The sequence below is a fragment of the Oncorhynchus kisutch genome, linkage group LG2 (assembly GCF_002021735.2).
Source record: "Oncorhynchus kisutch isolate 150728-3 linkage group LG2, Okis_V2, whole genome shotgun sequence".
NCBI classification, from domain to species: domain Eukaryota; kingdom Metazoa; phylum Chordata; class Actinopteri; order Salmoniformes; family Salmonidae; genus Oncorhynchus; species Oncorhynchus kisutch.
Window position 1 is genome coordinate 14,004,302 of NC_034175.2, and position 27,472 is coordinate 14,031,773.

A 27,472-nucleotide genomic window follows, 5' to 3' on the forward strand; every position below is an offset into this window, starting at 1 on the left:
CATGGCTACAGATGTGAGTGCTACGGGTCGGTAGTCATTTAGGCAGGGTACCTTGGTGTTCTTGGGCACAGGGATTATGGTGGTCTGCTTGAAACATGTAGGTATTACAGACTCGGCCAGGGACAGGTTGAAAATGTCAGTGAAATGTCATCCAGAAGGCGATGTCAGTACAGGTGCATCAAAGCTGGGAACGAGAGACTGAAAAACACTTTCTATACGCAACCCTGCACCTTAGAAGCTGCTGCCCTATATACATTGCCACTTTAATTATGTTTACATACTGCTTTACTCAACTCATATGTACAGTTGAAGTCTACATACACTTAGGTCGTAGTCATTAAAACTAGTTTTCAAACCACTCCACAAATGTATTTTTAACAAACTATAGTTTTGGCAAGTCGGTCAGGACATCTACTTTGTTCATGACACAAATAATTTTTCCAACAATTTTTTACAGACAGATTATTTCACTTATAATTCATTGTATCACAATTCCAGTGGGTCAGAAGTTTACATACACTAAGTTGACTGTGCCTTTAAAAAACGTGGAAAATTCCAGAAAATTATTTGAGTCAATTGGAGGTGTACCTGTGGATGTATTTCAAGGCCTACCTTCAAACTCAGTGCCTCAGTCAAGACCTTAGAAAAAAATTGTAAACCTCCACAAGTCTGGTTCATCCTTGGGAGCAATTTCCAAACGCCTGAAGGTACCACGTTCATCTGTACAAACAATAGTACGCAAGTATAAACACCAGGGGACCACGCAGCCGTCATACCGCTCAGGAAGAAGACGCGTTCTGTCTCCTAGAGATGAACGTACATTGGTGCGAAAAGTGTAAATCAATCCCAGAACAACAGCAAAGGACCTCCTGAAAATGCTGGAGGAAACAGGTACAAAAGTATCTATATCCACAGTAAAACAAGTCCTATATCGACATAAACTGAAAGGCCGCTCAGCAAGGAAGAAGCCACTGCTCCAAAACCGCCATAAAAAAGCCAGACTACGGTTTGCAACTGCCCATGGGGACAAAGATCGTACTTTTTGGAGAAATGTTCTCTGGTCTGATGAAACAAAAATAGAACTGTTTGGCCATAATGACCATCGTTATGTTTGGAGGAAAAAGGGGGAGGCTTGCAAGCCGAAGAACACCATCCCAACCGTGAAGCACGGGGGTGGCAGCATCATGTTGTGGGTTAAATGTATTTGGCTAAGGTGTACAGTATGTAAACTTCCGACTTCAACTGTATATACTGTATTCTATTCTCCGACATTGCTCAATCTAATATTTATATATTTCTTCATGCCATTCTTTTACTTTTAGATGTGTGTGTATTGTTGTGAATTGTTAGATACTACTGCACTGTTAGAGCAAGAAACACAAGCATTTCAATACACCCGCAATAACATCTGCTATATATGTGTATGTGACCAATAAAAGTTTATTTGATTTAAATGTGGTGCTCTTTAACATGGTGATACATGTGACTGGTATATAGGTTGTGTGTGTGTGTGTGTGTGTGTGTGTGTGTGTGTGTGTGTGTGTGTGTGTGTGTGTGTGTGTGTGTGTGTGTGTGTGTGTGTGTGTGTGTGTGTGTGTGTGTGTGTGTGTGGTGATGATTAAGTGTTTTCTGGGGATCCAGAAGGATGCCCTCTGTGGTGACAAATCATTAACATTTGATGCAGATTGTCATAAAAACGAGATGATCAAACATACATTATTGGGAGCATCTGCAAAACACAGCCTCTGACTGATTTACAGTGAGAGGAGGGGAGAGGAGAGAGGAGATGTGTGTGAGTGTGCTGTTCGCAGCGCTATAAGCTCCCATCTCTCTCTCTCATCGTTCTCCCGACCTGATCAACCCAGAAACCACTCATACGATACTGTGTAGAACTGTAGAACTGTTTTAAACGTCAAAGATGGGAGTACAACATCAAAGCTGGGAGTACAACATCAAAGATGGGAGTACAACATCAAAGATGGGAGTACAACGTCAAAGATGGGAGTACAACATCAAAGATGGGAGTACAACATCAAAGATGGGAGTACAACATCAAAGCTGGGAGTACAACATCAAAGATGGGAGTACAACATCAAAGATGGGAGTACAACATCAAAGCTGGGAGTACAACGTCAAAGATGAGAGTACAACGTCAAAGCTGGGAGTACAACGTCAAAGATGGGAGTACAACATCAAAGATGGGAGTACAACATCAAAGCTGGGAGTACAACGTCAAAGATGGGAGTACAACGTCAAAGATGGGAGTACAACGTCAAAGCTGGGAGTGCTGTACATGCTGCTCTGTTTACATGAACAACATATTGTATGTTACCATCTCTGTCCTGTGTTTGTTTTTGTAATGTCTTTTCACATGTTCACAATGCTACAAACTATCCTGATCTGCCCTGAAGTGGACAATAGCAATAAAGCATTGATCTTTGCAACAAGGAAATAGCATAACAAGGGCGCTATAGTTTAGTTTCACCAAAGATTCATAAGGTGTCCTTCAATTATAATTTGAGAAGGCATACCATTTTCACTGTTTCTCGGGGCTATGCTGATATTCCATTAAAAACCAAAGGAATGCCACAACAGGAAAGATCAATAAGGGAAAGTCAATGAGAAAGCTTTCAGTGACTGATGTACCCTTCATGGTTACTGCTGGTTTCACACTCACAATCACATACATACATAGGCACACAGACACATACGCACCAACACCAACACGCACCAACACCGGCATGCACACAAAGAGACACGCACACACACACACAATTCCCTTCGTCAATAACTATGAGGGGTTTGGAGGTTTAAACCCCCTACGTTATGTCAGAGCAGACATAATTCTATGTTCATACTGCTATTAGTGCAGGGATAATAATAATGTCAACTGTACTAGAGAACATCTCACCAATACTCTTTTCTCTCTGCTGAGGCCAGCCAAGAGGAGCTGAACTGGGCTGGCCTGGTTACTCATGATGGGGAAAAAACATATGGCAGTATTATTTTGGACAAAATTAAAAGTATCGATTTGTACAAAAATAAATATAAATATTTTTTGTTGCTAGGTAGTGTTACCTAGCGCTAGTTGGCTGTATTATCTTGTACTAGCTTTTTCTCCATCTTCTTTTTAAATAGTAAGCCAACATGTTTTCAGTACTTTTATTTCCATGACATATCAAAACTGGTTTTTATTTTGTCTCCCTCTTGAATATTGAGCAATATATTTGGAACATCAAATCGCAACAAAATCACGGTATCGAATCTCAATGCATATAAAATAGTGAGAATAGTAATATATATTGTATCAGCACCTAAGTATCATGATAATAACGTATCGTGAGGTCCCTGGCAACTACCAGCCGTACTGGTTACACATCCATCATAGTGTTAGAAAGGACTATGTGAAAATAAAATATCCACAGTAAAGTTTGGGTAGGCAAGATAATAAGAAAAGGTGTCCAACAGTCCTAGTTGAGGCTGATAGCATTGAGGACTGATATGCAACAATAGATGATAAAAACCTTACTGTATTCTACTGTCAGATCCAGGGACGCAGTTCATCTCAAAGTGCCTCCTAGCTGCTCCACGCAAACACATGGCCTTGGTCTCTCACTCTTACTTTTCAGCTCCAAAACATCCAAAACAATTCCGCTTCAGACCGAGCCGCTTTGCTGTTTGTTTTCAACCCTCTGTCCTTCTCAGGAACGTTCCTTGTGTTATTTCCCTACTATAGTGAGACTGAGCTAGATGGAGAGGGGCTATGCGTGGTCTTGGCACTCCGGATCCAGCTGTGTGATGCACCACCACCAGCAGCAGGATCAGGCTGTGGTAGAGCTGAAACATGTTAAATAAGAGAGTAAATAGCAATCACGGTTAAAACGCGAGCCTGCCCCCCCATGGGGATGGTGCCACCTCTACAACACGGATAATGGAGAGAAGTCAATGAAAACAAATAACTAGTGCTGCGTAGTTACATCTCTCCATCTTACAGTAAATTTGGTCCGCCTAATGACACCCATATATGGTCAGAGGGAGGGAACAGTCTTTATTGAAATGAGATAAGTGAAAAGACAGGCTGAGTGTTCATGTCTCAACAAAGAGGAATCAGAGACAGACGACCACTCTGGGAAGACATAGAAAGGAGAAACTACTCAGAGAGTCAATTTAGAGCCCATGCATCGTCACAGCGACTAGGTCCAAGACTGAGTCAGCCGCACGCCTGCCACCTGTCTGGAGGCCCCCAAGGCTGACACCCAGCCAGACAATCCTTAGTGGTGTTACTACACGGCTAACACCCACCCAGACAATCATTAGTGGTGTTACTACACGGCTAACACCCACCCAGACAATCCTTAGTGGTGTTACTACAAGGCTAACACTCACCCAGACAATCATTAGTGGTGTTACTACAAGGCTAACACTCACCCAGACAATCATTAGTGGTGTTACTACACGGCTAACACTCACCCAGACAATCATTAGTGGTGTTACTACCTTCTAACACTCACCCAGACATTCCTTAGTGGTGTTACTACCTTCTAACACTCACCCAGACATTCCTTAGTGGTGTTACTACCTTCTAACACTCACCCAGACAATCCTTAGTGGTGTTACTACCTTCTAACACTCACCCAGACAATCCTTAGTGGTGTTACTACCTTCTAACACTCACCAAGACATTCTTCAGTGGTGTTACTACCTTCTAACACTCACCCAGACAATCCTTAGTGGTGTTACTACCTTCTAACACTCACCCAGACAATCCCCAGTGGTGTTACTACCTTCTAACACTCACCCAGACAATCCTTAGTGGTGTTACTACCTTCTAACACTCACCCAGACAATCCCCAGTGGTGTTACTACCTTCTAACACTCACCCAGACAATCCCCAGTGGTGTTACTACCTTCTAACACTCACCCAGACAATCCCCAGTGGTGTTACTACCTTCTAACACTCACCCAGACAATCCCCAGTGGTGTTACTACCTTCTAACACTCACCCAGACAATCCTTAGTGGTGTTACTACCTTCTAACACTCACCCAGACAATCCCCAGTGGTGTTACTACCTTCTAACACTCACCCAGACTATCCCCAGTGGCCTAACTACAGTACAATCCAAAACTCCAAGACGTAAAATTTCGCAGCAAAAAAAACTGAGACTTGTGGCCCCTCAAAACGCCGTCATGCAAATGATCCAAAATTACATCCATCCAGAATTAGTGGCTTTAGTTTAGAGACAGCTCCCTTTCATCCTCCCTGTCCAGTCTGCCAGCTGTGTCCTCTCTCTCTTCCCACTGCTACCGTCCTGGCCACACTGCCGGACAGGGGCGATGGGCACCACTTACAGCACAACCTGCTGCTGCAAAGGCTGCTGGGATGAGAACTGTGGAGGGGTGGAGGCCGGAGAGTTCTGGTTTAATACCCTGGTGTGTGTGTGCGCGTGTATGTGTGTGTGCCTGGAGGTCGAGCAATGGCGTCCTCTCCAGGAGAGGATTACAGTACTGGATGTTAGCTCCTCTCCTCAGCTGATTACTGGCTGCCAGTCGGTTATCACCCAATGAAACCCAGGCAGGCAGGCAGCATACCCTGTAGATCAGACTGACCTATAATCCCATTCAACAGAGTTGCGCTCTGACCACAATGATCCTCCTGAAACTGAACAAATTATATCTGTGTCCCAAACGGCACCCTTATCCCTTATGTAGTGCACTACTTTTGACCAGTGCCCAAAAGTTGTTTTCTATATAGGGAACAGGGTGCCATTTGGGACTTATCCTATGTATGTTTTCTCCCTGCCCAAAGGGATTTCAGGGCATCAAATACGAGAGAGAGAGAGAGAGAGAGAGAGACAGAGAGAGACAGAGAGAGACAGAGAGAGAGAGAGAGAGAGAGAGAGAGAGAGAGAGAGAGAGAAAGAGAGAGAGAGAGAGAGAGACAGAGACAGAGAGAGAGAGAGAGAGAGAGAGAGACAGACAGACTGAGAGACAGACAGAGAAAGAGAAAGACAGACAGACAGACAGACAGACAGACAGACAGACAGACAGACAGACAGACAGACAGACAGACAGACAGACAGACAGACAGACAGACAGACAGACAGACAGACAGACAGACAGACAGACAGACAGACAGAGAGACAAAGAGACAGAGAGACAGAGAGACAGAGAGACAGACAGAGAGACAAAGAGACAGAGACAGACAGAGAAAGAGACAGAGACAGACAGAGACAGAGAGAGAGACAAAGAGACAGAGAGACAGACAGAGAGACAGAGAGAGAGACAAAGAGACAGAGACAGACAGAGAGACAGAGAGACAGACAGACAGAGAGACAAAGAGACAGAGACAGACAGAGAAAGAGACAGAGAGACAGACAGAGAGACAGAGAGACAGAGAGTCAGAGATAATCTCTATCTATCTACCATTATTAGTGCGCATCACCAAATGGATCAAAGAGTTTTTCTGAAGCTGCGCCACCATAATGACGTAGCCTCTTCCAATGACCTGTTTTAGCTGTGCCCTTCTGTGGTAGTGGAGTGAGGGAGGGTGGTGGACAGGTGCAGGAGTATGGGACTCTGCATGGGACTCTGCATGGGACACTGATTTCCAGTAACTCCTCTGTGGGCCTGTTAAACTGGGCGAGTGAGGACACACAGAGGGAGGAAACAGCAGTACTCTTACTGAATGAGCTGGTCTTTAAAAAGGAGTGTTGTGCCAACCAGCCCATCTCCCACGCCCAGCCCCCAGTAAACCCCTGGCCTGCACTGTCTGTCTCTCCCTCAACAACATCTGGGTTGTATCCCAAATGACACCACAATGCACTACATAGGGAAAGCAGTGCACTATATAGGGAATAGGGTGGAATTTGGGACAAGTCCATTCAGTGTTAACATTTGCAAACCAGAGGGAGACCTGAGACTGTCTCTCAACAGGATGGCATGGATGGATCTAATGTGACATTCAATAACATTGTAATTGTAAACCTATACAGACCTCTCACACACACAGGGACAGCTGTCAACATTCAGAACATTCTGGATGGAACAGAGCAGGCAGGATGTCCCATAACACCACATTCATCCCAGCCTGCACAACACACACACACACACACCATACAAACACACACACCATTCAAACACACACACACACACACACAAACGCACACACCATACAAACACACACACCATTCAAACACACACACACACACACCATACAAGCACACTCCATACACACACACACACACACACACACACACACACACACACACACACACACACACACACACACACACACACACACACACACACACACACACACACACACACACACACACACACAATACAAACACACTCCATACAAACACACACACACACACCTCTAATTGACCATGGTAGCAGGGCTGCTGCAGGCCTGTGTGTTTATGCCATGTTTATATCATACTCCTGACTTGAAAGCTAAACAGACGTCACGCTGCCAACTATGTCTTCTGTTACAGTAAGCAGCTAGCGCCACTGCCAAGCTACGTAGGCCGAGCCCAACAGAGAAAAGCATAAAGATGGTACTCTAGTCTATGCTACTGCTTCTCCCTGAAGAGAAAATGTCATTGTAATTATCTAACTAACTGTCTGTACGTTCAAATTTCAAAAACAGCATCTAGACACAGAACACTTCTGGAATTGATAAAACAAACATCTATCTGTCTGCCAAACTGTCTGTCTGTTCACTGGGGTTTTCTAGGAGCAGCACACAGTCACACACACAGTCACACACACACAGTCACACACACAACAAAGCACAGCAGTCTCATGGCTGACTGAAAGTAATCAACACCAGAGGCACACCCAATAAACATTTTTGGCAAGTCGAATAAATACATGCGTTTGCTGCTCATCTGTGACCAGACTTCACCACATGTGAATCAACTAATCCTTCAAACCAAAACAGGCTAACACCCAACAGCAACCCAACCCAATAGCAGCCTATGGCAGTTGAATATACTGTAAACACATTTAGGTTTACTCTCTACAGGCATTGAAGATAAATAAATACAGTACAGTGCAGTACAGTACAGTGTAGTGCAGGACAATTCAGTACAGTGCAGTACAATTCAGTACAGCGCAGTGCAGTACAGTGCAGTACAATGCAGTACAGTACAGTGCAGTACAGTACAGTGCAGTGCAGTACAGTAGAATGCAGTACAGTGCAGTGCAGTACAGTATAGTGCAGTGCAGTGCGGTGCGGTGCAGTGCAGTACAGTGCAGTGCAGTACAGTAGAATGCAGTACAGTACAGTACAGTACAGTTCAGTGCAGTACAGTACAATGCAGTACAGTGCAGTACAGTGCAGTACAGTACAGTGTAGTACAGTACAGTGCAGTGCAGTACAATAGAATGCAGTACAGTGCAGTACAGTACAGTGCAGTACAGTTCAGTGCAGGACAATTCAGTACAGTGCAGTACAATTCAGTACCATGCAGTACAGTGCAGTACAGTACAGTGCAGTATAGTACAATGCAGTACACATAGCAAGCCTCTGTTTGTTCAGTGCTAAGGTCAACTCTTCTCTTTTATAATGAGTTAATCATTTGAGTTCTATTTTCCAAGTTCAAACTTCCTAGTCTACTGCATGTTGAATACTTGTCAACCATTGTTGATCTCCATACACCAGGCTCTGTACAGAGCATATTGTGAGCATATTGTGACTTGTCAAGCTATTCATAACAGCACATTTTCATTGTAACTCCAGTATTGTTTTCTTCCAATGGTAGAACATGTATTTTTATGCAGGCAGACCCCCTGCCTCCCCACCAACTTCTCTCTCGCACTCTTTGATTCTCTCTGAATCTATGTCGGATTCTCTCTCTCTCTCACTCTTTCTCCTTCTGTCTCACACACACACACACACACACACACACACACACACACACACACACACACACACACACACACACACACACACACACACACACACACACACACACACATTTCTTTCTGGTTCTGCTAAGTATGCATTTTTCATTCCATTGAGCAAGCTGCATTTGAAATCAAAGGGAACACGGGGCAGCTGTCTAGCTCCATAGAAAGTGAGGAGGTAATGAAAAAGCAGTGGTGAGTCAGAGGATGGTTTAATAATCCCTGCTGCCCAAAATACCATCTCAGGGATGGGGATGGAAAGAGAGAGGATGGGGGAGAAGCTAGGGGTAGCTGGGGAGAGAGAAGGGCTGGATGTAGGGATGGGGATGGAAAGAGAGAGGATGGGGGAGAAGCTAGGGGTAGCTGGGGAGAGAGAAGGGCTGGATGTAGGGATGGGGATGGAAAGAGAGAGGATGGGGGAGAAGCTAGGGGTAGCTGGGGAGAGAGAAGGGCTGGATGTAGGGATGGGGATGGAAAGAAAGAGGCTGGGGGAGAAGCTATGGGTAGCTGGGGAGAGAGAAGGGCTGGACGTAGGAATGGGGGTGGTGAGGGTAGGCAACAACATCTCCTCCCCGCTGATCCTCAACACTGGGGCCCCACAAGGGTGCGTTCTGAGCCCTCTCCTGTACTCCCTGTTCACCCACGACTGCGTGGCCACGCACGCCTCCAACTCAATCATCAAGTTTGCGGACGACACAACAGTGGTAGGCTTGATTACCAACAACGACGAGACGGCATACAGGGAGGAGGTGAGGGCCCTCGGAGTGTGGTGTCAGGAAAATAACCTCACACTCAACGTCAACAAAACTAAGGAGATGATTGTGGACTTCAGGAAACAGCAGAGGGAGCACCCCCCCATCCACATCGATGGAACAGTAGTGGAGAGGGTAGCAAGTTTTAAGTTCCTCGGCATACACATCACAGACAAACTGAATTGGTCCACTCACACAGACAGCATCGTGAGGAAGGCGCAGCAGCGCCTCTTCAACCTCAGGAGGCTGAAGAAATTTGGCTTGTCACCAAAAGCACTCACAAACTTCTACAGATGCACAATCGAGAGCATCCTGGCGGGCTGTATCACCGCCTGGTATGGCAACTGCACCGCCCTCAACTGTAAGGCTCTCCAGAGGGTAGTGAGGTCTGCACAACGCATCACCGGGGGCAAACTACCTGCCCTCCAGGACACCTACACCACCCGATGCTACAGGAAGGCCATAAAGATCATCAAGGACATCAACCACCCGAGCCACTGCCTGTTCACCCCGCTGTCATCCAGAAGGCGAGGTCAGTACAGGTGCATCAAAGCTGGGACCGAGAGACTGAAAAACAGCTTCTATCTCAAGGCCATCAGACTGTTAAACAGCCACCACTAACATTGAGTGGCTACTGCCAACACACTGTCAACGACACTGACTCTACTCCAGCCACTTTAATAATGGGAATTGATGGGAAATGATGTAAATATATCACTAGCCACTTTAAACAATGCTACCTTATATAATGTTACTTACCCTACATTATTCATCTCATATGCATACGTAGATACTGTACTCTATATCATGGACTGCATCCTTATGTAATACATGTATCACTAGCCACTTTAACTATGCCACTTTGTTTACATACTCATCTCATATGTATATACTGTACTCGATACCATCTACTGTATCTTGCCTATGCTCCTCTGTACCATCACTCATTCATATATCCTTATGTACATATTCTTTATGCCCTTACACTGTGTATAAGACAGTAGTTTTTTGGAATTGTTAGTTAGATTACTTGTTCGTTATTACTGCATTGTCGGAACTAGAAGCACAAGCATTTCGCTACACTCGCATTAACATCTGCTAACCATGTGTATGTGACAAATAAAATTTGATTTGATTTGATTTGATTTGATTTGGATGGAAAGAGAGAGGCTGGGGGTAGCTGGGGAGAGAGAAGGGCTGGACATAGGGATGGGGATGGAAAGAGAGAGGATGGGGGAGAAGCTAGGGGTAGCTGGGGAGAGAGAAGGGCTGGACGTAGCGATGGGCCTGAGGATGGAGGTGGGCTACGGCAGAGAGGGTGGAGCTGGAGCTGAGGCTGAGGCTGGAGGTAGGGCTGAAGCTAGGATTTAGAGATGGGGCTGAAGCTAGAATGTAGCGCTGGAGCTGAGGCTGGAGGTAGGGCTGAAGCTAGGATTTAGGGATGGGGCTGAAGCTAGAATGTAGCGCTGGAGCTGAGGCTGGAGGTAGGGCTGAAGCTAGGATTTAGGGATGGGGCTGAAGCTAGAATGTAGCGCTGGAGCTGAGGCTGGAGGTAGGGCTGAAGCTAGGATTTAGAGATGGGGCTGAAGCTAGAATGTAGTGCTGGAGCTGAGGCTGGAGGTAGGGCTGAAGCTAGGATTTAGGGATGGGGCTGAAGCTAGAATGTAGCGCTGGAGCTGAGGCTGGAGGTAGGGCTGAAGCTAGGATTTAGAGATGGGGCTGAAGCTAGAATGTAGCGCTGGAGCTGAGGCTGGAGGTAGGGCTGAAGCTAGGATTTAGGGATGGGGCTGAAGCTAGAATGTAGCGCTGGAGCTGAGGCTGGAGGTAGGGCTGAAGCTAGGATTTAGGGATGGGGCTGAAGCTAGAATGTAGCGCTGGAGCTGAGGCTGGAGGTAGGGCTGAAGCTAGGATTTAGGGATGGGGCTGAAGCTATAATGTAGCGCTGGGGCTGAGGCTGGAGTATAGGGGTGGGGTACAGGGCTGGGGCTGTGGCTGTGGCTGGGGCTAGGAAATAAGACTGGAGTTGGGGTTGGGGCTTGAGTATAGGGCTAGGGCTGGGGTATAGGTGCTGGGGCTTCATTTCACAGGGGCTGCATTGCACACATACAACACCTACCCCTACTACTAACCCCTGTGGGTCTCAATATCAGACAAGACTGCAGCCAGGTAGCACAACAGAACAAACAGCCAACCTCTGTCTATGTCCCACCCACTCCACTGACGTCCCGATAGAGGAGGGGGAGAACAGCTTTCTTCGGGTGAATGGTATGCCATTATTCATCTTTTAATCATCATTGATAAACGATGATGATGACCGTTCAAAACAAGCAGCAGGTTCAAGGATGAGCTGCCAGCTTCCCACACATACATTCTCTCTCACTAGCCTCTTTCACAACATGCATTTCAATAGAGGTTCTAAATACAGTACAGTACAGTAACCAGGTTACGAATCCTGAGGTATTAGCCAATCTGGTCTTCTTCCACAGCAGTCCATCAAACCAATGGGAAGCTTCCACAAGGTCATGTGGCTCATCTTCTTATTCACTCACCAATGGCAGCTCAGCAAGTACCAAGGTCCCTGGCTTCCAACAAAACACCCAGGCAACAGTCACACACACACACACAACACAGCATTCACACCCTGTTTAGCAACGCACAGTTAACGTACAGCTTGAAGGTTCCATAAATAAATCATCTGTTTCTTTATTACCAGGTCCTCTAGTGCCCGTTGGAGAGCACACTCAGAATACCATGACTGAAAAGAAATGAATAAAATGTCACCACTGAATCTAGTCCATATTCCAGTGGAGAACAGGCAGTCCAGGAGAACCAACAACTATGAGAACCAGGAAAATCAACTAGTATTAGAACCAGGAGAACCAGCTAGTATGAGAACCAGGAGAATCAATTGGTATAAGAACCAAGAGAACCAGCTAGTATGAGAACCAGTCGAATCAATTTGAAAGAGAACCAGGATAATCAGGTAGTATGAGAACCAGGAGAAGCAACTAGGATTAGAACCAGAAGAGCCAGCTAGTATGAAAATCAGGAGAATAAATTGGTATGAGTACCAGGAGAACAAGCTAGTATGAGAACCAGGCAAATCAATTGGTAAGAGAATCAGAAACAGCTAGTATAAGAACCAGGAGAATCAGGTAGTATGAGAACCAGGAGAATCAGGTAGTATGAGAACCAGGAGAATCAGGTAGTTTGAGAACCAGGAAATCAGGTAGTATTAGAACCAGGAGAATCAGGTAGTATGAGAACCAGGAGAATCAGGTAGTATGAGAACCAGGAGAATCAGGTAGTATTAGAACCAGGAGAATCAGGTAGTATGAGAACCAGGAGAATCAACTAGTAAGAGAACCAGGAGAATCAGGTAGTATTAGAACCAGGAGAATCAGGTAGTATGAGAATCAGGTAGTATGAGAACCAGGAGAATCAACTAGTATTAAAACCAGGAGAATCAGGTAGTATGAGAACCAGGAGAATCAACTAGTATTAGAACCAGGAGAATCAGGTAGTATGAGAACCAGGAGAATCAGGTAGTATGCGAACCAGGAGAATCAGGTAGTATGAGAACCAGGAGAATCAGGTAGTATGCGAACCAGGAGAATCAGGTAGTATGAGAACCAGGATAATCAGGTAGTATGAGAACCAGGAGAATCAACTAGTATTAGAACCAGGAGAATCAGGTAGTATGAGAACCAGGATAATCAGGTAGTATGAGAACCAGGAGAATCAACTAGTATTAGAACCAGGAGAATCAGGTAGTATGAGAACCAGGAGAATCAACTAGTTTGAGAACCAGGAAATCAACTAGTGTTAGAACCAGGAGAATCAGGTGGTATGAAAACCAGGAGAATCAACTAGTAAGAGAACCAGGAGGACCAGCGAGAATGAGAAGCAGCCCTACAAGGTGCTTGGTGACTATCTCGTGCTGTGTAGTCAGTAGAGAATAAAACACACTAATGCTTCAATGGATTTTTCCAATTTTGGAAAATCATGAACTAAAATAAGGAAATGTCTGTCCTGATTGGTCCCGATTGGTTTGGTTTGTCAGGATAAAGTATAAGGCCAGTTACCTCCAAGCTGCCTTACACTTACCTCATTACCATGAGATACACTACAGTATGTTACAAACCCTATCTCTCTGGCTGTGGGACAGGAACCTTCTAGAAACTTGTGATCTGATGAGCCCTCTAGAACCTCGAACCGTATGTGATCTGATCTGATGAGCTCTCTCGAACCGTATGAGATCAGATATATGAGCCTTCTAGAACCTTCTAGAACATAAGCTCTTCAGTATGGCAAAGACCTTTAGTAAGCAAACCACACTCATGTAGGTGCCCATATTCTGAAGGAGACTGTGTGAGTAGTAACTGTCAACTCATATTGAGAAAAAATACACAGCAATTTTGCAACAAAGCAAAAACATATGAGGAAAACATGAAGGAGCCCATTTCATTTCAGCTTTTTCAATTTAAATGTAGCCTTGTTCCACACCGGTAAGCATTGGATATTGCCTCTGCCCTCTGCCTCGGGCACAGTTCAAGATAACCACTACAGGATCTATTTTTAACAGCCATCAATTATAAAAAATGTATTCTAGTAAGAGTGTCTGGGTTGTGTGTGTGTGTTCCATGCTTTTCCAAAGGTGTATTGGAGGACAGTGTATTGTCCGGTCCTCCACTTGCCAGTTCAGATCACACTTCTTTTCAGGTTTTAGAGACTCTTTTATCAACAAGGCATGGTCAAGTATCTCTTGACCATGTTTCTTCCTGTCACACTGTAGGCATTACCATGGTCTGCCTGTATATTGCATGTCACAAATACAGAGGTAGATGTATAGTGCTGGAAGCCAATGAAAGGAAGGTTAAGTGTGTGCCCCAAATGGCACTAAACTCCCTATATAGTGCACTACTTTTGACCAGAGCCCTATGGGCCCTGGTCAAAAGTAGTGCACTATAAAGGGAATAGGGTGCCATTTGGGATTCAACCAGGGTGTAGGAGGAGGGGGTGTGGATGGGGTGGGCCTGCCATTCAGGAGAGAGGAGGGAAGGTGGGGAGTTCCATCCACAGATATTCTATAAATCACTTCTGAATGTAAGTGTGGTATATTATATGTGAGTTTTACATGTTATTCTGTGTGTAGTTCCAGCCCTGTCACAGCTCCAGTGGTGGGCTGCTGTGGATGTTTCTCCTGGAAGGCCACCAAGATGGCCCCTGCTGTATGGCCCCAGGGCAGGCAGCCATGCATGCATAAGGCCCATCCCGACCCTCACACTCACTCTCTGTCTGTCTGAGAGATGGTAGCTCCCACATGCTACAGATGGATATCACTCGTGGAAACATGGAACAACCTCAGCTGAGTACATATTTCGCCCGGTGCCAGAAAGCAAACAAATACACTGATATGGCAGAGGCTGGGGTTTGGAAGAGACATGTATTTGTCAAGTCCTTGTCTGTGGGCCTACATCTACTGCAGCAATGACTTGGGTTCCTCATGAGATCCAACTGCTATAATCTAATAAAGGTGAGGGACCTCCAGTCAACATTGACTCCTGTGTCCAGCAGTCCATAAGCCTGTTCCCAGCACTGTTTGTGCTGTCTTGCCAAATCCTATGACAATGACTATAGTAGTTGGCAAAACAGCATAAACTGATCTGGGAACAGGCCAGCAGTCCACTGCCTGAATCAGTGAATCCTCCCTGCCTTTCCAAAGGCCTTCCTGTGTCCCACACTACAGAGTACACGGCAATGACCTGTACAAGACATGTTAATGGGAATTGTTTGGGACAGGGCCTCTGATACATCTGATCTTAAAAGCCCTGGAAGAGAGATGCTGGAGTTTGGAAATCGTTTCATCTTTGACAACGGTTATCTTCAAATTCCAAAATGCCCTTGAAATCTAGTTCCGCTATAGCCTCATAGAACAGTGGAGTGGTCTAGTGGAAGTAAGTGGAGTGTACAGTAGGTGACAAGAAGATTCTTTTTTTTTTTTACTGACAAACTGTGCAGAGAACTTCCCCATAAAGCAGGGATGGGGGGGGGAATAAATGAGGAGCTTGCCTGCATGGTAAAAAAAATCATCATCATCTTCAAAGTCTGCTTCCTTCCTTCCTCTCTCACCACCACCACCGGAGATCAAATCAACTGCTATCCTAAAACCTAATGAACTAGTAAACACACTGAATTAAATTCATATTATATGCAGCTTCATTAATGCTGGGCAGGCAGCAGTCTCCAGAAATAACAGAGAGGGGAGGGGAGGGGAGAGGAGGGGAGGGGAGGGGGTGTTGCTCCCTCCATGTTTACTCAGCATAAACCTGCCAGGAAGAGTATCTTTTGATTACTTCTCAGCAGCCCCCCTCACCCTCTTCCCTCTCCTCCAACACCCAGGCACTTTGTATCCTCTCATAGACCATTTTATTCGCAACACAAATGGAGAATGGAGTCTTAATGTACATGTGTGGGGAAGACAGAGACTGAGACAGAGAGCCTACCACAGTGTATCAGAGCGCAATGATAGCAAAATATGGCAATAATTAGTCTCATTGAGCCTCTAAATCAATATCGTAGAGGAGGATTGGAGTGGGGCTAGGAGTTTTATTTTAACTTTATTTTAACAGGGAAGATATATTAAGACCTAGGTCGCTTTTTCAGATGTGCCCTGCACAATAGAACATAACTATACACTAAATATACACTAAAATACAAAAACACAGTCATGGGAAGCACGTGTAAAACATCACAAATCACCCAGAAAAACAGTTACATTCCTCCACAAATACGTCCCCATTCAGCACTCTAACCTGCCCATGTAACATCCCCATTCAGTACTCTAACCTGTCCATGTAACATCCCCATTCAGTACTCTAACCTGCCCATGTAACGTCCCCATTCAGCACTCTAACCTGCCCATGTAACATCCCCATTCAGTACTCTAACCTGCCCATGTAACGTCCCCATTCAGTACTCTAACCTGCCCATGTAACATCCCCATTCAGTACTCTAACCTGCCCATGTAACATCCCCATTCAGTACTCTAACCTGCCCATGTAACATCCCCATTCAGTACTCTAACCTGCCCATGTAACATCCCCATTCAGTACTCTAACCTGCCCATGTAACATCCCCATTCAGTACTCTAACCTGCCCATGTAACATCCCCATTCAGTACTCTAACCTGCCCATGTAACATCCCCATTCAGTACTCTAACCTGCCCATGTAACATCCCCATTCAGTACTCTAACCTGCCCATGTAACATCCCCATTCAGTACTCTAACCTGTCCATGTAACGTCCCCATTCAGTACTCTAACCTGCCCATGTAACATCCCCATTCAGCACTCTAACCTGCCCATGTAACATCCCCATTCAGCACTCTAACCTGCCCATGTAACATCCCCATTCAGTACTCTAACCTGCCCATGTAACGTCCCCATTCAGTACTCTAACCTGCCCATGTAACATCCCCATTCAGCACTCTAACCTGCCCATGTAACATCCCCATTCAGTACTCTAACCTGCCCATGTAACATCCCCATTCAGCACTCTAACCTGCCCATGTAACGTCCCCATTCAGCACTCTAACCTGCCCATGTAACGTCCCCATTCAGGACTCTAACCTGTCCATGTAACGTCCCCATTCAGCACTCTAACCTGCCCATGTAACATCCCCATTCAGCACTCTAACCTGCCCATGTAACGTCCCCATTCAGCACTCTAACCTGCTCATGTAACATCCCCATTCAGCACTCTAACCTGCCCATGTAACATCCCCATTCAGCACTCTAACCTGCCCATGTAACATCCCCATTCAGTACTCTAACCTGCCCATGTAACATCCCCATTCAGTACTCTAAGGTGCCCATGTAACATCCCCATTCAGTACTCTAAGGTGCCCATGTAACGTCCCCATTCAGTACTCTAAGGTGCCCATGTAACGTCCCCATTCAGTACTCTAAGGTGCCCATGTAACGTCCCCATTCAGTACTCTAAGGTGCCCATGTAACGTCCCCATTCAGTACTCTAAGGTGCCCATGTAACATCCCCATTCAGTACTCTAAGGTGCCCATGTAACGTCCACATTCAGTACTCTAAGGTGCCCATGTAACATCCCCATTCAGTACTCTAAGGTGCCCATGTAACGTCCCCATTCAGTACTCTAAGGTGCCCATGTAACGTCCCCATTCAGTACTCTAACCTGCCCATGTAACGTCCCCATTCAGTACTCTAACCTGCCCATGTAACATCCCCATTCAGTACTCTAAGGTGCCCATGTAACGTCCCCATTCAGTACTCTAAGGTGCCCATGTAACGTCCCCATTCAGTACTCTAAGGTGCCCATGTAACGTCCCCATTCAGTACTCTAAGGTGCCCATGTAACGTCCCCATTCAGTACTCTAACCTGCCCATGTAACGTCCCCATTCAGTACTCTAACCTGCCCATGTAACATCCCCATTCAGTACTCTAACCTGCCCATGTAACGTCCCCATTCACTACTCTAAGGTGCCCATGTAACGTCCCCATTCAGTACTCTAAGGTGCCCATGTAACGTCCCCGTTCAGTACTCTAACCTGCCCATGTAACGTCCCCATTCAGTACTCTAACATCCCCATTCAGTACTCTAACCTGCCCATGTAACGTCCCCATTCAGTACTCTAAGGTGCCCATGTAACGTCCCCATTCAGCACTCTAACCTGCCCATGTAACATCCCCATTCAGTACTCTAACCTGCCCATGTAACGTCCCCATTCAGTACTCTAACCTGCCCATGTAACGTCCCCATTCAGTACTCTAACCTGCCCATGTAACGTCCCCATTCAGTACTCTAACCTGCCCATGTAACGTCCCCATTCAGGACTCTAACCTGTCCATGTAACGTCCCCATTCAGTACTCTAACCTGCCCATGTAACGTCCCCATTCAGTACTCTAACCTGCCCATGTAACGTCCCCATTCAGCACTCTAACCTGCCCATGTAACATCCCCATTCAGTACTCTAACCTGCCCATGTAACGTCCCCATTCAGTACTCTAAGGTGCCCATGTAACGTCCCCATTCAGTACTCTAAGGTGCCCATGTAATGTCCCCTTTCAGTACTCTAACCTGCCCATGTAACGTCCGCATTCAGTACTCTAACATCCCCATTCAGTACTCTAACTTGCCCATGTAACGTCCCCATTCAGTACTCTAAGCTGCCCATGTAACGTCCCCATTCAGCACTCTAACCTGCCCATGTAACATCCCCATTCAGTACTCTAACCTGCCCATGTAACGTCCCCATTCAGTACTCTAACCTGCCCATGTAACGTCCCCATTCAGTACTCTAACCTGCCCATGTAACGTCCCCATTCAGTACTCTAACCTGCCCATGTAACGTCCCCATTCAGTACTCTAACCTGCCCATGTAACGCCCCCATTCAGTACTCTAACGTCCCCATTCAGTACTCTAACCTGCCCATGTAACGTCCCCATTCAGTACTCTAACGTCCCCATTCAGTATTCTAACCTGCCCATGTAACGTTCCCATTCAGTACTCTAACCTGCCCATGTAACGTCCCCATTCAGTACTCTAACGTCACCATTCAGTACTCTAACCTGCCCATGTAACGTCCCCATTCAGTACTCTAACCTGCCCATGTAACGTCCCCATTCAGTACTCTAACCTGCCCATGTAACGTCCCCATTCAGTACTCTAACCTGCCCATGTAACGTCCCCATTTAGTACTCTAACGTCCCCATTCAGTACTCTAACCTGCCCATGTAACGTCCCCATTCAGTACTCTAACTTTCCCATTCAGTACTCTAACCTGCCCATGTAACATCCCCATTCAGTACTCTAACCTGCCCATGTAACGTCCCCATTCAGTACTCTAACCTGCCCATGTAACGTCCCCATTCAGTACTCTAACGTCCCCATTCAGTACTCTAACCTGCCCATGTAACGTCCCCATTCAGTACTCTAAGGTGCCCATGTAACGTCCCCATTCAGTACTCTAACCTGCCCATGTAACGTCCCCATTCAGTACTCTGACCTGCCCATGTAACGTCCCCATTCAGTACTCTAACCTGCCCAAATGTCACCACAACATTAAGGTTAAATGGATTTAGAATTTTGATCCAAAAGCAGATGTAGCTCACTGGATGGAAGCAGATGTAGCTCACTGGATGGAAGCAGATGTAGCTCACTGGATGGAAGCAGATGTAGCTCACTGGATGGAAGCAGATGTAGCTCACTGGATGGAAGCAGATGTAGCTCACTGGATGGAAGCAGATTTAGCTCACTGGATGGAAGCAGATGTAGCTCACTGGGTGGAGATGTTTAGATTAAGATTTCTTGATTGTTTCCTTATCACGTTGGTTCTCATGTATTTCTGGGTAATTGAATAAATCTGAGCATGAAATTGGGTCAAAGCCAGAGAATTGTGGGTATTCATCAGCCAACAAAAAATATGATATTGCGCCATTAGGTCTATTGTGAATTTATTCACGGGAGCCGTGTTTAGTGTAACACACACACACACATATAGCCCACATACAGCCACATATACAGCCACACATACAGCCACACATACAGCCACATATACAGACACACATACAGCCACACATACAGCCACACATACAGCCATACATACAGATACACATACAGCCACACATACAGCCACACATACAGCCATACATACAGACACACATACAGCCACACATACAGCCACACATACAGCCATACATACAGATACACATACAGCCACACATACAGCCATATATACAGCCACACATACAGCCACACATACAGCCATATATACAGCCACACATACAGCCACACATACAGCCACATATACAGCCACACATACAGCCACATATACAGCCACACATACAGCCACACATACAGCCACATATACAGCCACACATACAGCCACACATACAGCCACATATACAGCCACATATACAGCCACACATACAGCCACACATACAGCCACATATACAGCCACACATACAGCCACACATACAGCCACATATACAGCCACACATACAGCCACACATACAGCCACATATACAGCCACACATGCAGCCACATACACACACACACACACACACACACACATACAGCCATGCATATAGCCACACATAAAGCCACATATACAGCCACACACACACACACACACAAACATACAGCCACGCATATAGCCACACATACAGTCACACACACACACACATACAGCCACGCATATAGCCACACATACAGCCACACGAACACATACAGCCACGCATATAGCCACACATACAGCCACACACACACACACATACAGCCACACATACAGCCACATATACAGCCACACACATACACACACAACCACGCATATAGCCACACATACAGCCACACACACACAGACACACACACACACACACACAGTAAGTGTTGATTCTAATTCATGTGAGCTAGCAAGGCTTGATGTGGTGATAACTTTCTACTTGGTAGGGGCTAATGTGTGTTAGATGTGTCATGAGTGTATATATGTGTGTGTTTGCAGGCGTGAGTGTGGAATAATTATGGGTAAATAAATATGTAGTTAGAACAAAATAATAATTTGGTAGGTGCTTATATATTTTGTCCTGTTTCATTCAAAAAAAAATGTTTGCATATCCTACTCCCCCTGAGACAAGGGGTTAAGTGTCTTGCTCAAGGGCACATCGGCAGATTTTTCACCTTGTCGACTCCAAATTAGCGACCTCTCGGTTAATGGCCCAACGTTCTAACTGATAGGCTACCAGCCACCCTAAATTAACTACATATATCATAAAGGCCTTATGACATTGACAATCAACATCACGTCAACACATGGTAGTACTGTAAGTACACCACATCCATACATGCAGTGTTTAAAATGTCTCTCTCTCTACTGAAGAAAAAGAACAGGATGAAATCAGACATCTGGTTCACAGCTGAAAGAGAAGCTTTTCAAAGAGGAAATGCCCCTTTGGGATGGGCTTCGAGTTCACGCAACACACACACACAACTTAGAGATGCCCCTCTCATACACACACAAATGCACACACCACTTTGAATGCCACTCAGCCACCCTCTTTTCATGACAGTCCCATCAGCCGGAAGAGACAGAGTTTGGGACCTCAGGCAGTGGAGATGGATGTACATAGGTCTGAAAAGCCCCCATGCTGGGCTTTACTGAAACGTTACTATTCCTGGCCATAATAAAGCTGATGCACACACACACACACTCGGTCCTTTTGAGAGAATCAGTGTCGCTGTGTGAGCATGAAAGAGCCCAGATGTCCCTGTCACATTCGAGACTGTCCTCTGTTGTCTATCTCTTGTTGTGCTCCCTGTTCGCTCCACGACGCCTCTGTGTGCTTCGCTTTCCTCGAGGAGAATGGCCGTTTCTAGGTGTAGCAGCACTATAAGTATTTTTGTTTGTGATGTGTGTGGTGTGCATTCCTGACATGATGACATCATATGTACCCTACCCGAGCACTGCTATTCTGTGACCAACTACAAATGACAATTTAACCTCTTGTTGCTTTAAAACCCTTGTTGTTGTGCCTATGGGAGCCTCTCCACCTCTGTCTCCATCTCTCTCTCTCTCTCTCTCCACCTCTCTCTCCACCTACAGTGCATTCGGAAAGTATTCAGACCCCTTCCCCTTTTCCACATTTTGTTACGTTACAGCCTTATTCTAAAAATGATTAAATAAAAATATTTCCTCATCAATCTACACACAACACCCCATCATAACAAAGTGAAAACAGGTTTTTAGAAATGTTTGCTAATTTATTCAAAATAAAAACAGAAATACCTTATGTACATAAGTATTCAGACCATTTGCTATAAGACTTGAGCTCAGGTTTCCAATGATCATCCTTGAGATGTTTCTACAACTTGATTGGAGTCCACCTGTGGTAAATTCAATTGACTGGACATGATTTGGAAGCTCACACACCTGTCTATATAAAGTCCCACAGTTGACAGTGCATGTCAGAGCAAAAACCAAGTCATGAGGTTGAAGGAATTGTCCTTAGAGCCCCGAGACAGGAGCTTGTGTCGAGGCACAGATCTGGGGAAGGGAACCAAAATATGTCTGCAGCATTGAAGGTCCTCAAGAACACAGTGGCCTCCATCATTCTTAAATGGAAGAAGTTTGGAACCACCAAGACCCTTACTAGAGATGGCCGCCCGGCAAAACTGAGAAATAGGGGGAGAAGGGCCTTGGTCAGGGAGGTGACCAAGAACCCGATGGTCACTCTGACAGAGCTCCAGAGTTCCTCTGTGAAGATGGGAGAATGTTCCAGAAGGACAACCATCTCTGCAGCCCTCCACCAATCTGGCTTTTATGGTAGAGTGGCCAGACGGAAGCCACTCCCCAGTAAAAGGCACATGACAGCCCGCTTGGAGTTTGCCAAAATGCACCTAAAGGACACTCAGAACATTAAAAACAAGATTCCCTTGTCTGATAAAACCAAGATTGAAGTCTTTGGCCTGAATGCCAAGCGTCACGTCTGTAGGAAACATGGCACCATTACTACGGTGAAGCATGGGGGTGGCAGCATCATGCTGTGGGGATGTTTTTCAGCGGCAAGGACTGGGAGACTAGTCAGGATAAAGGGAAAGATGAATGGAGCAAAGTACAGAGAGATCCTTGATGAAAACCTGCTCCAGAGCACTCATGACCTCAAACGGGGGCGAAGGTTCACCTTCCAACAGGACAATGACCCTAATCACACAGCCAAGACAACGCAGGAGTGTCTTTCGGGACAAGTCTCTGAATTTCCTTGAGTGGCCCAGCCAGGGCCCAGGCTTGAACCCGATCAAACATCTCTGAAAATAGCTGTGCAGCGACAGTCCCCATCCAACCTGACAGAGCTTGAGAGAATTTTGCAGAGAAGAATGGGAGAAACTCCCCAAATACAGGTGTGCCAAGCCTGTAGCAACATACCCAAAACGACTTCAGGGTGTAATCGCTACCAAAGGTGCTTCAACAAAGTACTGAGTAAAAGGTCTGAATATTTATGTAAATGTGATATTTCTGGTGGGGTTGTATGTTTTTTGCAACAAAAAAATAATAACCTGCTTTTGCTTTGTCATTATGGTGTATTGTGTGAAGATTGATGAGGGGAAAAAACAATTTCATAAATTATAGAATATGGCTGTAACGTAACAAAATGTGGAAAAAGTCAAGGGGTCTGAATACTTTCCAAATGCACTGTACCTCTCTCTCTCTCTCTCAGCAGTAGCAGCCAGCATCGAGCCTTGAGCCTGATGCTAATCTAGCCACTGAGCCAACCACCACTCCAGCATTCGGAAACCACTCCAGCATTCCTCCCTCAAGCCTCAGAACCCTGATGCTAAGATAGACCTATCTGTGAGAGCAGAGCATATGGATTGTCACTCTGGTCTCTAGTATGCTTGCACCCTATTTCCTATACTGTATTAGTTCACTACTTTTAGATAGAGCCCTTATACGTAGTGCATTATGTAGGGAATATGGTCTAAATGGAACTTGCTGATCACAGAGTCCCACAAGCTGCAGCCTGTCTGTCTATCTCTTTTATATCATTGTCACTATGATGACTGATGCCTGTGTATCTCAGCCTCCTCCTCCTCCGCTCTTCTCTTATCTTCTGCCTCCTCATCTACTTCTTATTTTATATTCTGCCTTTTCATCCTCCTCTTCTTATCTTCCTCCTCCTCATCCTCATTATGTCAACCTCTCTAGACTCAACCCCAATCCCCTGATCCACATATTGTATATTCCCCTCCATCCACCCACTCAACACTTCACTCCACTAACCTCCTGCTAGAAGAAGCAGAAGAGAGAGAGACAGTGAGAGAGAGAGAGAGAGAGGCAGAGTGAGAGAGGGAGGGAGAGAGAGAGAGAGACAGTGAGAGAGAGAGAGAGAGAGAGAGAGAGAGAGAGAGAGAGAGAGAGAGGAGGGCTCCCTGGTTCCAGACCAGACTAACACCAGGATTAACAATAGGGGACACCTCATCCTCTATATTGATTAGTACTGAGCGATTGACCAACATTTAGGTTATTTGGGGGTTTTAAACAACTAATTGACCAACATTGGTTCAATTATATGAATTCCATTTCATTTGTTTTTTCCATGCCCTCATTGCGCACATCACACAGTTTCTGAGATAAATCAGATCAACCCGAACTGTGCGATGTAGTAGGGAGTTGTAGTTTCCAACAGGCCAATATTCGACATAGTTTAGTGCAGAAAACCTGGTAATTAACTACAATGACCATAATCGCACCTACATGTCAAGTATGTTTATTTTACGCCTGCTACCTAAAAGAAAGAAGAATGGTGATCGAGCGAGATAGAAAGCAGTTGCTTCGAGAGGTATCTCTACCTGAAAATACATGTTCTAAGTGATTGTTAGTTGGTATTCAGCAGTCATGCTTTATTTACTTTGAAGAACGAGTAAAATAGTGATTTTGTCAGACAGCACAGACAGCAGCTCTATAGATATGAGATGACTTGGAATGAAATAATAAAGTCATTGAATAAAACAAATGTAATATACACAACAACTCAAATATTTTATTAAAGTAAGGTAAATGTGAATAAATGATGGTTAATAAGTGATAAGCAGTAATGGGCAGTGACCTCCATCATGGGACTTTTTAAAATGCTTTTCTCTTTTCTTCTGTGTTTTTACAGCATTCAACCCTCATAATGCATAGTGGATTTCATGTTTTTTTAAATGATTGAAAACCGTGATATTTAAAAAATAATAATAATAATCAAACCGAAACTAACTGACCTCGAAAAGCACTAGGAACTACTAATGATCAAACATAATTACCATGGCAACCTCATACTGTCGGAAAGGAGGGAGAAACTGATATGATGATTGAGGTCGAAGACTAACTGAGTGACTGAGAGCACAGTGAAGAGCAGGCCATGCTGACTGCACTGTGTAGTTCTGACACGGTCCATGGCTTCATGTGATGAGACACATGATAATAAACAAACTGTTACATGGTGAGGTTGCAAACATAGTAGTTGGGGGGGGGTGTATTGAATCAACTTATTCAAATCCAATAAGGCTGCACAACCTCTATTATGCAGTGATGAGGCTTGACATCAGCTGCATGTGTTGTTTTTGGTCGGAGGCAAGCGGTTCCTGGAATCTGTCAACCCAATGGGTTGATATCGCCCACAACAGAGAGGAGGAGAGGAGCGACCCCACACCACGTCATGGCGAAGAATGCATTCATTCAGGACTTCTAAGAACAGATTGTGGACACCATTAGAACCTCTACTGACACCATTAGAACCTCTACTGACATACACATGCATTATACATAGAGATGGATCTCAATGCAGAACCCATTAGTGAGCCAGCAGACAGCATGTAGAGAGAGAGAGAGAGAGAGAGAGAAGGAGAGACAGAGAGAGAGACAGGGAGAGAGAGATAAAGAGACAGAGAGAGAGAGAGAGAGAGAGAGAGAGAGAGAGAGAGAGAGATAAAGAGACAGAGAGAGAGACAGGGAGGCAGAGAGACAGAGTGAGAGAGAGAGAGAGAGAGAGAGAGAGAGAGACAGGCAGAGAGAGGGAGATAGAGAGACAGAGAGAGAGAGAGACAGACAGGCAGAGAGAGGGACTCCAGCACTCCTTCTCTGAGACTCTTTGTGAATATGGGCCTTGAGGAACAATGACAGTCTCTTGATCTTGTATCAAGTGGTCATGATTTAGTTGGTCCTTCAATTAACAGTACAGTATGCTGACAGGGCCTGTCCTCCAGTCTTTCCTGTCTCTCCACTGAGGTGTCTAGGTGGATATGGGTTAGTTAGGCTACTATCATATCCTCATATCCTTCTTATAGGCTTAAAGGGATACTTTGGGATTTTGGCAATGAGGCCCCTTATCATAATGGTATCCACGTGTTCATCTGACTCTGGGGAAGTAGATAAAGGGCCTCATTGCCAAAATCCGGAAGCATCCCTTTAAATAGTATCAAATGTAAATCGGTAAAATGTGATGATGACCATGACGATAATTGGCTACTGTTATAACACATATAGGCAGCTGTCTGTGTAAACCACACCTCCGTGGCTGAGTGAGTGTGCTGTGCTGTTGGGTATATGTATTGTGAGGGGGCAGAGAGCTAGCGAGGCCACACTGAATTATTTCTGAGGGAGAGATATGAAAAAAAAAGAACATGAGGGAAAGACCCACAATCCCTAGAGACATGTGATGCATGTTGTATCTATAGGCTTGTTTCTGGGCTACAAAATGCCTGCTGCGCTTTCTCTTTCCCTAGACTCCATCCCATTATCTGCTGTACATCACACACATATGTTATTATATTTACAGTCATTCCTCCATACTGCATAAGTGTGTAGTGGTTGGGCAGTATTTGTGCTGAATTTCTAAGATTATTTAGCAAAAATAGTATGTGCGATATGTAAATTACATTAATTATCTTCAGTGTTTAGCAAGAATCAGTGTTACTGTAGGATAATACAAAACTGCTGACATGGCCATGGGAAAAAATCCAGTATTGTTGTGGGTTAGGAATGGAGGTAATTACCATAGCATAGCGTATGAAAAAGAGAGTCACAAATTACTCAAATGATTCGAGGCTGGAGCAATATTACGACATACCGTAATGTTATCCGCACAAGAAGGCACAGCAGCCTATGACGACAGCACACACATGCGGCAGCAGCGGTACACCGAGACAGACACACACACATCTCAGCATTATCACAATTTAGCTGTATTGTTTCACGACCGTTCCATCCAACAACACCCCCCCTCTCTCCCTCTC

The 27,472-nt window shown here is 45.2% G+C and overlaps 1 protein-coding gene across 23 annotated transcripts in view; it reads right to left on the reverse strand.

The window, feature by feature from the left end:
* LOC109901203 (regulating synaptic membrane exocytosis protein 2) overlaps positions 1-27,472 on the reverse strand; it is a 209,355-nt gene that overhangs the window by 114,935 nt on the left and 66,948 nt on the right. The gene's annotated exons all lie outside the window — the stretch shown is intronic.